Source organism: Geospiza fortis, unplaced genomic scaffold (genome assembly GCF_000277835.1).
Source record: "Geospiza fortis unplaced genomic scaffold, GeoFor_1.0 scaffold1004, whole genome shotgun sequence".
NCBI classification, from domain to species: domain Eukaryota; kingdom Metazoa; phylum Chordata; class Aves; order Passeriformes; family Thraupidae; genus Geospiza; species Geospiza fortis.
Genome location: NW_005054693.1, coordinates 1,314 through 11,080, shown reverse-complemented (window position 1 = coordinate 11,080; position 9,767 = coordinate 1,314).

Below are 9,767 nucleotides of genomic sequence, written 5' to 3'. Positions count from 1 at the left end.
GGGAATCTCCTTGGCTGGGAATACCGGGAAGTTGTGGCTGGGAGTGTCCAAGGCCAGGTTGGACATTGGGGCTTGGAGCACCCTGGGATAATGGGAGGTGTCCCTGCCCATGGAATGGGGTTGGAATGGGATTTAAGCTCCTTCCCAACCCGAGCAATTCCAGCAGGGATGATGAGGAGCAACATCTCCAACTCTGCTCATGGATTTCCTTCTCCATCTCATCCCTACTTTTCCTCTAAGATGACGGCTCAGCTCATGAGCTCAGTGATAATGAGGCCAGAAAACAAATCCCAGAGTGTGCAAGGATGGAAAATTATAGGAATTTCCCATGGGCACAGCAGCGGCTCAGCCATGGGAAGGGGATGGTGAGGGGAAAAACCTCAGGAATAAGCGGAGTTCCCAAGGAAAAGTGGGATCTGAGACACTGGGAGTGTGATGAAGATTGTCCTTGATCCTGGGAAAAATGGGTCCCTCTGTGGCAGCAACCAGGTGGGAAGCTATCCCCAAATTCTGGGTTCAGATGTCACATCCCAGCCTCTGGAATAAACATTCCCAACCCTCCAAGCAGCCCCACAGATCAGGTAGGGCACAGGCAGCATCCGGAGCAACACAGGCGATGCTCCGGCTGCGGAGGGCAGGAGGGGGAAATTCAGGAGGTCAAAAAGCCGGGGCGACAAAATTCCATGAAAAAGCCAAATCCTTGTTCTCCGAGCGGGAGAGATTTCATTGGAAGCTCACAGGCAGCGAACTTGGCCGGAGCAGCACATTCCCCTTCCATGTCTGCATCCCTCACAGCTTTCTCCCATTCCTCAAGTTCCTTCTCCCTGCTAAGCCGTGGCACTCCTGCCTTTTCCAGCCGGAGCCACTGCGGGATCCTTCTCATCCCGCTCCCTGCGGTGGCCTGGCCTCGGGAAGCGCGGGGACGGCTGCGGCCCCAGTGTTTTTTTAAGGATTGTTTAGCGTTTACTCCTCCGGAGCATTTGTGTATTTTTCTTCCAGCCCACTCACGCTCCCAGCAAGAAAATTCCCGGGCCAGGGCTCCACGCGGGCCCTCGGCACCCCAGGATTCCCCGGCTTTATCCCAAAACTGCGGGGGACGGCTGTTATTGGAAAAGAAAACAGCCGTGTCAGGCTGTTCCCCACTCCCCTGCCCCAGCCTGAGAGTCCCAGCTCCGTGTCCCGAGTCTTTCTTGGAGAGCGGTTTTGCATTCCGGAGCTCAGATCGCTCCTGAAGATGCCAAAGGAATTTGGTCGCTCAGCTCGCAGGGAAATGCTTGGAAATTAGGTGTGCACGTATCTCTGATGGCTCCGGATATTTCCACCGATAACGTTTTCCAACAGATCCTTGCTTTCCCAGGTTTGCCAGGGGAAGTTTGGCTCTCCCGAGAAGCCACTGGGAAAGCAGGATGTGGAGGAATTGAGAGGTTTCTCTGTCCCGGCATATCCAGGTAGCAGCATTCCCGCAGATCCTGGTGGGAAGAGGGATTGAGGTCATCCCAACCCTGATCTGTTTCCCACCAGGAAATGAGGAACTGAAGGAAAAGGAGACGTCTGTAGGAGAATTAAAGCTTAAGTTTAAAGTTGGTGATGTCCCATCCCTGGAAGTGTCCAAATCCAGGCTGGACAGAGCTTGGAGCCACCTGGGATAGTGGGAGGTTTTCCTGACCATGGATGGGGTGGAATGGGATGGGATTTAAGGTCCTTCCAACCCAAAATATTCCATGATTCCCTGATGAATTCAATGTCATCACTGTGAGGTGATTCCTTTCATATCCAGGATTTTATTCCCTGTCTGGCCACAGGACTTGGCTCCACAGAGGGGAACAGACTTGGGGTCCTTTCTGTAAGATTTTTTAGTAGAACATCCCATTCCTGGGAATGCCATTCCCAAAAAGCCCCTCACTGCTTCCAACACCCGTGGCCATCCCTCGGAAGAGATTTGTAGGGAAGGAGGGAAGTCCCTCCACATCCTTTGTCTGCTCCAAGGTCATGGATCACAGGGAATGCGATCAAACCTTATACAGACATCCACGCATCCCAAGACACCCTCAATCCCAAACCCATGGAGGCGGGAGCAGAAGGATTTCCAAGGATGAGGGTCCCAGGATGAAACGATGAGACCAAAAAAAAAGAAGTTGGATTCACTCTGAGGAAAACATTTCGGAGGGAATGTGCGGAGCTTTGGAATGGTCTCCCGGCGGGAGCGGTGGAAGGGTGGAAACCCCTTGACTTGAGGGCTTCCAAAACGGGACAGGACCAAGCCCTGGGGAACGCAGAGTCCGGAAAATCCCGGGGTCAGCGGATGGACCCAGCGGGATGGGGCTTTTCCATCCCTGATTCCAGCCAGTCTCTGAGAACCCTCCGGACTTTTGGGAGCCACGGGGCCGAGGAGCCAGGGACACAAATCCCACAGCAGGGGGTTGATGTCATTCCAGACCTCCGGTCCCTTTGGCAGCACAGCCAAAGGGAGCTGGGATTCCCTCCAGCGTCTTCCCTGGTGGCTTTAAGGGCTCTGAATTTAATCCTGATCCAGAAGTCCCCGTGCAAGGGTGGATCCAAGCGGGAAGTGGAATAAAAATTCCATGAATTGTTCTTATCCGGTTCACTCCGTGCCTGAAAGCGGAATTTTGCCATCCCATCCTGGAGACCTGTTTGGATACTTGAACTTACTCATGGGTGATTCAGGCAGGATGGATTTTTCCTTCCCTACTCCTGTTTGGGGCAAATTCTTTTGGAATTTTGAAAGGATTTAGTGGAAAAAGGTGTGGGAATTTCCTGAGGCCTCCATGTGGGAAAAATCCCATTTTTAAGAGCGTTTGTTTGTGGCTCTCCCGAGGAAATCCAAGCTCCACAAGGCTGGAATGACACACAGGTACAGCTTGGATTTGAAATCCCACAGGATGATAATTCCTGTGGGAAAAAGTCTCCTTTTAAACAGGAAAGTTCCTTTAAAAAAGCACCTGATCTTGTCAAATTGGAGAATTTGAAGTTTTTTTTGTTGTTGTCCATATTAATCAATATATTCCAAAGATTCCAGTGATTTGGATTTGTCATTTTGGGAAGCAGAACTCTGTAGGAAAGGCCTGAATTCTTCTGCAGTGCTTGAGATGAAGCTTTAAAATTAAAAGGAACTGGGAATTTTAAAGTGAAAGTGACTAAAAAATTGTTGATAATTTCGGAATATCTTGGTTATCCCTGCATGTCAATCCCAAAAAAAAAAAAGAATCCTCTGTCTTGGAATGAAGCAGAGAGCTTTGGGAATGGTTGTTTGGAAAATCTGCTGCTGCACGATTCGCTCAGCTTAGAAAATACTCCAAGATTTGGAGTGGAGGGAATAAATTATCCAGGCAGGAATGAGCCCTGGATGTGTCACAAGAGTCACATTCGGAATATTCAAACATTCCCAGGATGGAATTTCTTAGCCTGCTCCAAGGAGGTGAAATTCGGGGTCAAAGGGATTAAACTTGGAATGGAAAGATGAGAAAATGTTTCAGCAATACTGAGGGAATAAAATTTGCTGAGACCAGGGGTGATGGGTGAGAAACTGCATGGTGTCCAGACCTGCTACATCCATGGGAAATAATCATGGGATCAAGGGATGGGTTGGGTGGGAAGAGACCTTAAAGATCATCCCATCCCACCCCATCCATGGCAGGGACACCTCCCACTATCCCAGGTGGATCCAAGCCCCAGTGTCCAACCTGGCCTTGGGCACTGCCAGGGATGCAGGGGCAGCCCCAGCAAATCTGGGAATTCCAGCCCAGCCAGGAATTCCTTGCCAAGCTCCCAGCCCAATCTCCCCTTTCCCAGTGGGAGCCATTCCCTGGCTCCTGTCCCTGCAGGCCTTGTCCCCAGTCCCTCTCCAGCTCTCCTGCAGCCCCTGCAGGCCCTGCCAGGGGCTCTGAGCTCTGCCTGGAGCCTTCCCTTCTCCAGGGGAGCATTCCCAGCTCTGCCAGCCTGGCTCCAGAGCAGAGGGGCTCCAGCCCTGCCGCAGCTCCGGGGCCTCCTCTGGGCTCTCTGCAGCAGCTCCACGTGCTCCTGCTGTTGGCCCCCGCGCTGGGGCAGCTCTGCAGGTGGGCTCTCACCTGAGCCAGGGGCACAGGGACACAATTTCCACCTTGCCTTTGCCATCAGCCCAGGGGGGTCTGGGCTGGATCATTCCAGCCTCATCCCAACATCCCAAACCCCTCTCCCAGGACTGCTCCAGTGTTCGTCCCCATCCTGCATTAATTTTGGGCCAACACCAAAAGATCTGCCAAACTTCCGAGCACGAGATTTCCCCCAAAGTCCATGAACATCCTGGATTTGTTTCAGAAAATCGGGAATGCTGCTCCTGGATGGAGCAATAGGTCATTCTTGACAATCCGATAATTTTTCCTGCTTTTCCAGAGCCAATTTTGTTGCCTCTTTGCTGTCAGGAAATGGTTTTTGGGGCCTCTCAATATCCAGCTCTGAAGTGGTTGTAGCTACACCCAGGAGTTACACCCCGAGTAGCTACACCCAGCAGCTGGTAGAAGCTGAGAGAGCAGAACCAAGCAGGTGAGGATTCCAAAAAGCTGGAGCCTCTTCCAAGCTGGGATGGGACTAACCCATCCGTGAAAAACTCTGCCTAAAAATTCACGACCTACGCTGCTCGGATTCCAGAGGAATTCAGCAAAGGAGAATTTTCTAGGGGGGATTTTAGGGTGGGAAACTTGCTCCGCACACATGGAATTTTCCAGAAAGTGGAATTAAGCGAAGGAGCGTTTTCTGGGTGGGATTTTAGGGTGGGAAACGGCTCTGCGAAAATGAAGATTTCCGGAAAATGTTGTCAGTGATTCCATAGAAACTCCTCTCCTCTGTTTGGGCTAAATTTGTTTGCCAGGATTCATTTGAGGGTCTTCCTTTCGGGAAGAGATGAACTAAAATTCCGGCGGCCGCTCCCAGTTATCCAAATTCTCTCTTTTTTTTCCTGAAGGAAAAGGAGGTGGGAGCTGCTTTCCAGGCCAAAATCTGATTCATCTTCTGCCTTCCTACGCTTATTTTTCCTGTAATTTTTACTGGACACGGTTCTTCTCTTGGATCCAATCATCCTCTTCCTTTCCCGTGCCTATTCCTTCCTGAAATTGTGCTGGATCGAATAAGCCGAGGTTCCAAAGCTGAGCTCGACTGAGGGACTCTGTTTTCTGGGAAATTGGGGAAAATTGGGATTGAAAGGGCAAGGAGGGATGAGGAAAAGCCGTTTTTCGGGATGGGTGGAAGCCGTGAGTCACAAAGGATCAGGGATGGGGAAGACAAGGAGGAGGAAAGGCTGCTCTGATGGGTCATTTTCCATCCCCACGTGGATTTGGGAAAGTTGGAGTCACATCCCTCAGCTACTTTTTGGATCAAAAGCAGTCACCCGAAACTAAGAAATCCCAGGATTTCGGCTCCTCCTTTTAACCACGTTATACTGGGAAGCATTCCTGATTTTTTTTTTCCTCCTTTTCCGCCATCTCCTCTCCATCTTCTTTCATTTAACAGGAATATCAAGTTAGAGGCTCGTTAAGCCTCAGGCTCATTAGGAGAAACCGAAGCTCCTGGAGTTTGCCTGGAGTAGCCGGGATCTGATGACAGAAGCTGACACCGGATTGTTTGGGAGTTAGGATCAAGGAGAAATCGCCTGGAATCCTGGGATGAAAGAAATTGGAAACCAATCAGGAAGAGGCAGTGGTTTGTGTCAGGGAAGGGGAGCTTTTCCTAAAAAAAAAACCCCAAAAATTCTCTGATCTAAGGAATAGTTTTGTCATTTAGGACAAGAAGAAATGGCCTGAAATGTGCCAGGGGAGGTTTAAGTTGGATATTTGGGAAAATTTCTCCCTGGAAAGCATTGTCTAGGCCTGGAAGAAGCTTCCCAGGGGTGGAGTCTCCATTCCTGGAGGGATTAAAATCCATGTGGATGTGGCGCTTGGGGACGTGGGTCAGTGATGGCCTGGGCAGTGCTGGGAACGGTTGGACTCGGTGGGCTTTGAGGGCTTTTCCATCCCGAATTATCCCGAGATTTCCTGGATTTGTGGTGTCATGAGGGGCAGGCAGCAGGTTCTGTGATATCCGGTGATCGGAACATTCCAGCTGGGAAAGGCAATTCCAGAGAGGCCCAACCCAACGTTCTCTGCAGTCCTATTCAGGCCAGGTCCTTCCTCTCCTTTCCCTGCATCCATAAAATCCAGGTCCCCCTTTTCCCTCTGTCCTCCGAGGGATGGATAATCCATCTCCCTGGGAATTTCCACTTCCCTGGAATTTCGGAACTGCTCCGTTCCGAGGGAATCAGCAGAGCAGGGCCTTATTCCTGTCCAAAAATCTTCCTTAAAGAGGGAAAAACCTTTGGATCCTTGGACACCCATGGAAGCTGCGCTTCCACTCCGTCCCAGCTGACATTTCCCTGCCTCTGCCTCCGTCTGGGAATGGGCTCCAGCTTTTCTATTTTTTATTTTCCCCCCTGTTTCCCTTGTTTCCACCCAGCCGACCCAAAACCCAGCTCCAAAAACTCCGAGAGCCCCTCGGAAGGAGGAAGCAGCCGGAGTCGGCAGCCGGAGCAGCGCAGGCACGAAGGTCATCCTTTGCATAATGTATTTATCTTGGAAAACGGGGTTTTATTCAGGCTGTCCAAGAATCCAAGTGCTGAAACCAACACTAAGTCAACAGCACTTAGAGTAATGAAATAAATTCTTCAGGACAATCCAGCCCAAGGAGTTGACAAGGAGGGGGGGACCGGGGTTGTTTTTATTAAAATTCCTTCATTCCTGCAAACCGGCATTGTCTGTGTTTCTTGGATGCGGCCTACGGAGAGACACCGCGCAGAGCCTAGGCCGGAGTTTATTTAGTCTGCTGCCTGCAGCAAAGGAAAATAAAAAGCTTAATAAAAGATTTCCTTCTGCGGGAGCCCCTGCGATTCGCAGATTGGAAGATAAGGGGGCTGCTCGGAGGAAGGGATAATTCTCCATCCCAACAGCGACGGCATTCCCGAGCCAAGGGAATGGGAATTTATCTCCAGCCTCTGGTTAACCACAGGCCTGAGTGAAAGCCACCAGGACTGAAAGCTTAAACTGTTCTTAATTGTGCTGTAAAGCTCAAAGGAAAATATTTTTGATGCTCCGGCTTTTTAATCTAAATATGATTTAAATTCGTCTGTGCCCTTTCCCTCCCGACAGCACTACATCAATCCTTGATTTCATGACCTCTCGCGTGGAATTCTGCCAGGAATTCCGTCGACTTGGAAGCTTAATTTGGAGCCTAATTTCCACTGGCCCTAAAACTTGGGGATTTGGTTACGCCGCAGCTGCAGCAGCAGAATGTGGTTCCACTCCTGATCCTTTCATTTACCTGGAGAGAGCTTTCATCCCGTTATTCCAAGATATTGTAGCTGTTGTTCCTTTGCTCGGGAATTCTGTTGGTGTGGCAAATACTCCAGGTCACAAAGAATTTTTTTTGACCTTGAAAATGGAAACGTTCCTTAGCTTTGGGGTCTTCCTTCTCTTGGAAATGGAAAATTCCCTTGGTTTTGGTGTTCCCACCTCCAGACCTCCAGCCTACCTCTCCCACCCTGTGGTTCCTCACAAACCAGGGATCCAGAATTCCATAGATCTTCTTCCCCCTCAGCCAGAAAGCCTCCAGGATTCTGCAGTCCAGAGTGACCAGCAGGAAAAGAATTCCCAAATCTTTTCCCACCTTTTTTTTCCAGCAGGGAAACAAAATCAGACAAAGGATTCCCTCCACAGATGTCCTGCATGAGGAAAGATCCAACCAAAGGCTTTGCAGAGACCCTGTGAAAAATCCAAGGAGATCCCTCAAGTCACCCGAATCCCACAATCCCATTTTTTTCCATAAATCCATGATGCATTTCCTTCCTCATCCTCAAAATGCACAGGTCAGCGTCTCCCTAAATTCAGGCCAAGATTTTCAGCCCAGTTAAACTCCCAAGGGCTTTCATGGCAAAATCCTTGGAAATTCAAAATAGGGGGAAATAATTCCCGTATTTCAGCAGACCATGGATGGGATTCAACCAAATTCCTACGGTACGTGGTCTGCAACTCTGGATCAATTTATATGGGAATATTTTCTAGAAATCCTTCTTTTTTTCCCCCCTTTGTTCTGCCTGGAAAGGAGTTTGGCTCCTGCATTGTCTCCAAACCCACCACGGCATTGATTTGGAATTGTTGGATGTTCCAGAAAATTCCAGGCAGTTGTCTTCCCGTTGGATCACCATTCCTCCCCTTTCCCTCTCTTTCATCTCTCCTTTAGGGATGGGATCCACGCGGTGTAAAATCCTGACAAAACCCCTAAAATCCCTACAGTTGGGGCCATTTGGTGTTGATAATTCCATGTTCCTTTTTTTTTGGGTCTGAACCTACTGCAGGCACAACCGACCCACAGGTGACCTCGCTCCTGGAATTCTGGTGATCCCAAATTTGGATTGGTGTCCTAATCCAGGCCTAGAGGAAAGGCTCTGTCCTTAAAGCCATTGTGGGAAAAAGTTACCCCTGGATAACTGGAGATTCCAACTCTTTTATTTTATGGAGGAAGCACGTTTGGATTTTCCATGGAGGGTTTGGAGTTTATTCACTTCGTGGAATCTTGGGATGGGATGGGTGGGATGGGATGGGATGGGATGGGATGGGATGGGATGGGATAGGATGGGATGGGATGATCAGGCTCTGAGGACCTTATCCTGAAAACCACCAGAGCCTTGAACACAACTTGAGATTAAAAATTGGGTAAAAAATTCCTCCCTCTGAACGTGGAGAGGGGTGGAATGACATTCCCAGAACAGCTGGGGCTGCCCCTGGATCCCTGGAAGTGCCCAAGGCCAGGCTGGGTCCACCTGGGATAGTGGGATGTGTCTCTGCCCGTGGCAGGGAGTGGAATTAAATGATCTTAAAATTCCCTTCCAACCAATTCCATGATTCTGTGATTTTATGATCTCAACTCTCATCCCCCAGGATTTCTCCCCAGAACTCCAGGAATAAATTTCCTTTCTATTTTTAGAGGGGAAAAATCTTTCTCTTCTTTCCAGGGCTTTTTTTTTTTTTTCCCCCAGAGTTTTTTTTCTTTCCATACTCTCCTCTTCAGGTAGGACATTTTTAGGAATTCTGGGGGCTTGGGTGAGGCAGGGGCCAGCCTGGGGTAGGAAAACCAGGAGAACTGGGTCTCGTTCTGGCACTTTCCAGCCAGGACACACCTTTGGATGTGCACTCCAAGCAAACTCAGGCTCCTGGAGTAGGAAAAATTGATGGAGCTGCAGGAAAACTGGTGGAGTGAAGCTGCTTGGACCACGGAGCGCCAGGATCCAGCGTGAGGCATGAAGAGCTGGGGGGAAAAGCGGAGGAAATTAATGATTGGATAATGGATTCCAAATGTTGCTGTTCCAAGTGAAATCCTAGGAATACAGGCACTTTAGGGGACACGGAGCTCCAAGCCGGATTGTTTTTCAAGGCAGAGCTGCAGCGAGGAGGATGCTGGGTAATGCTTCCCGAATTCCCAGAAAGGTAATAAGGTGAGGATTTAGCTCCATCCAAGCTCCGTTGGCTCCCGTGCATGCAGGAGCGACCGCGGAGCGCTCTTCCCAAGGCTTCACATCCCGCCCGGACTGTTAATCCCGGTGGCAGGTGGCCGCCGGCCATCTGGAATCTCTTCATCCATTAAGATTCTCCCAAGAAAGAGGGGAAAGAACTCCCTCAGTAGCCGGGCCAGGTTTTCAGGGAGAGCTTCTGTACGGCGGCTCCGGGTCAGCGCTCCCGCTCGGATCCTTG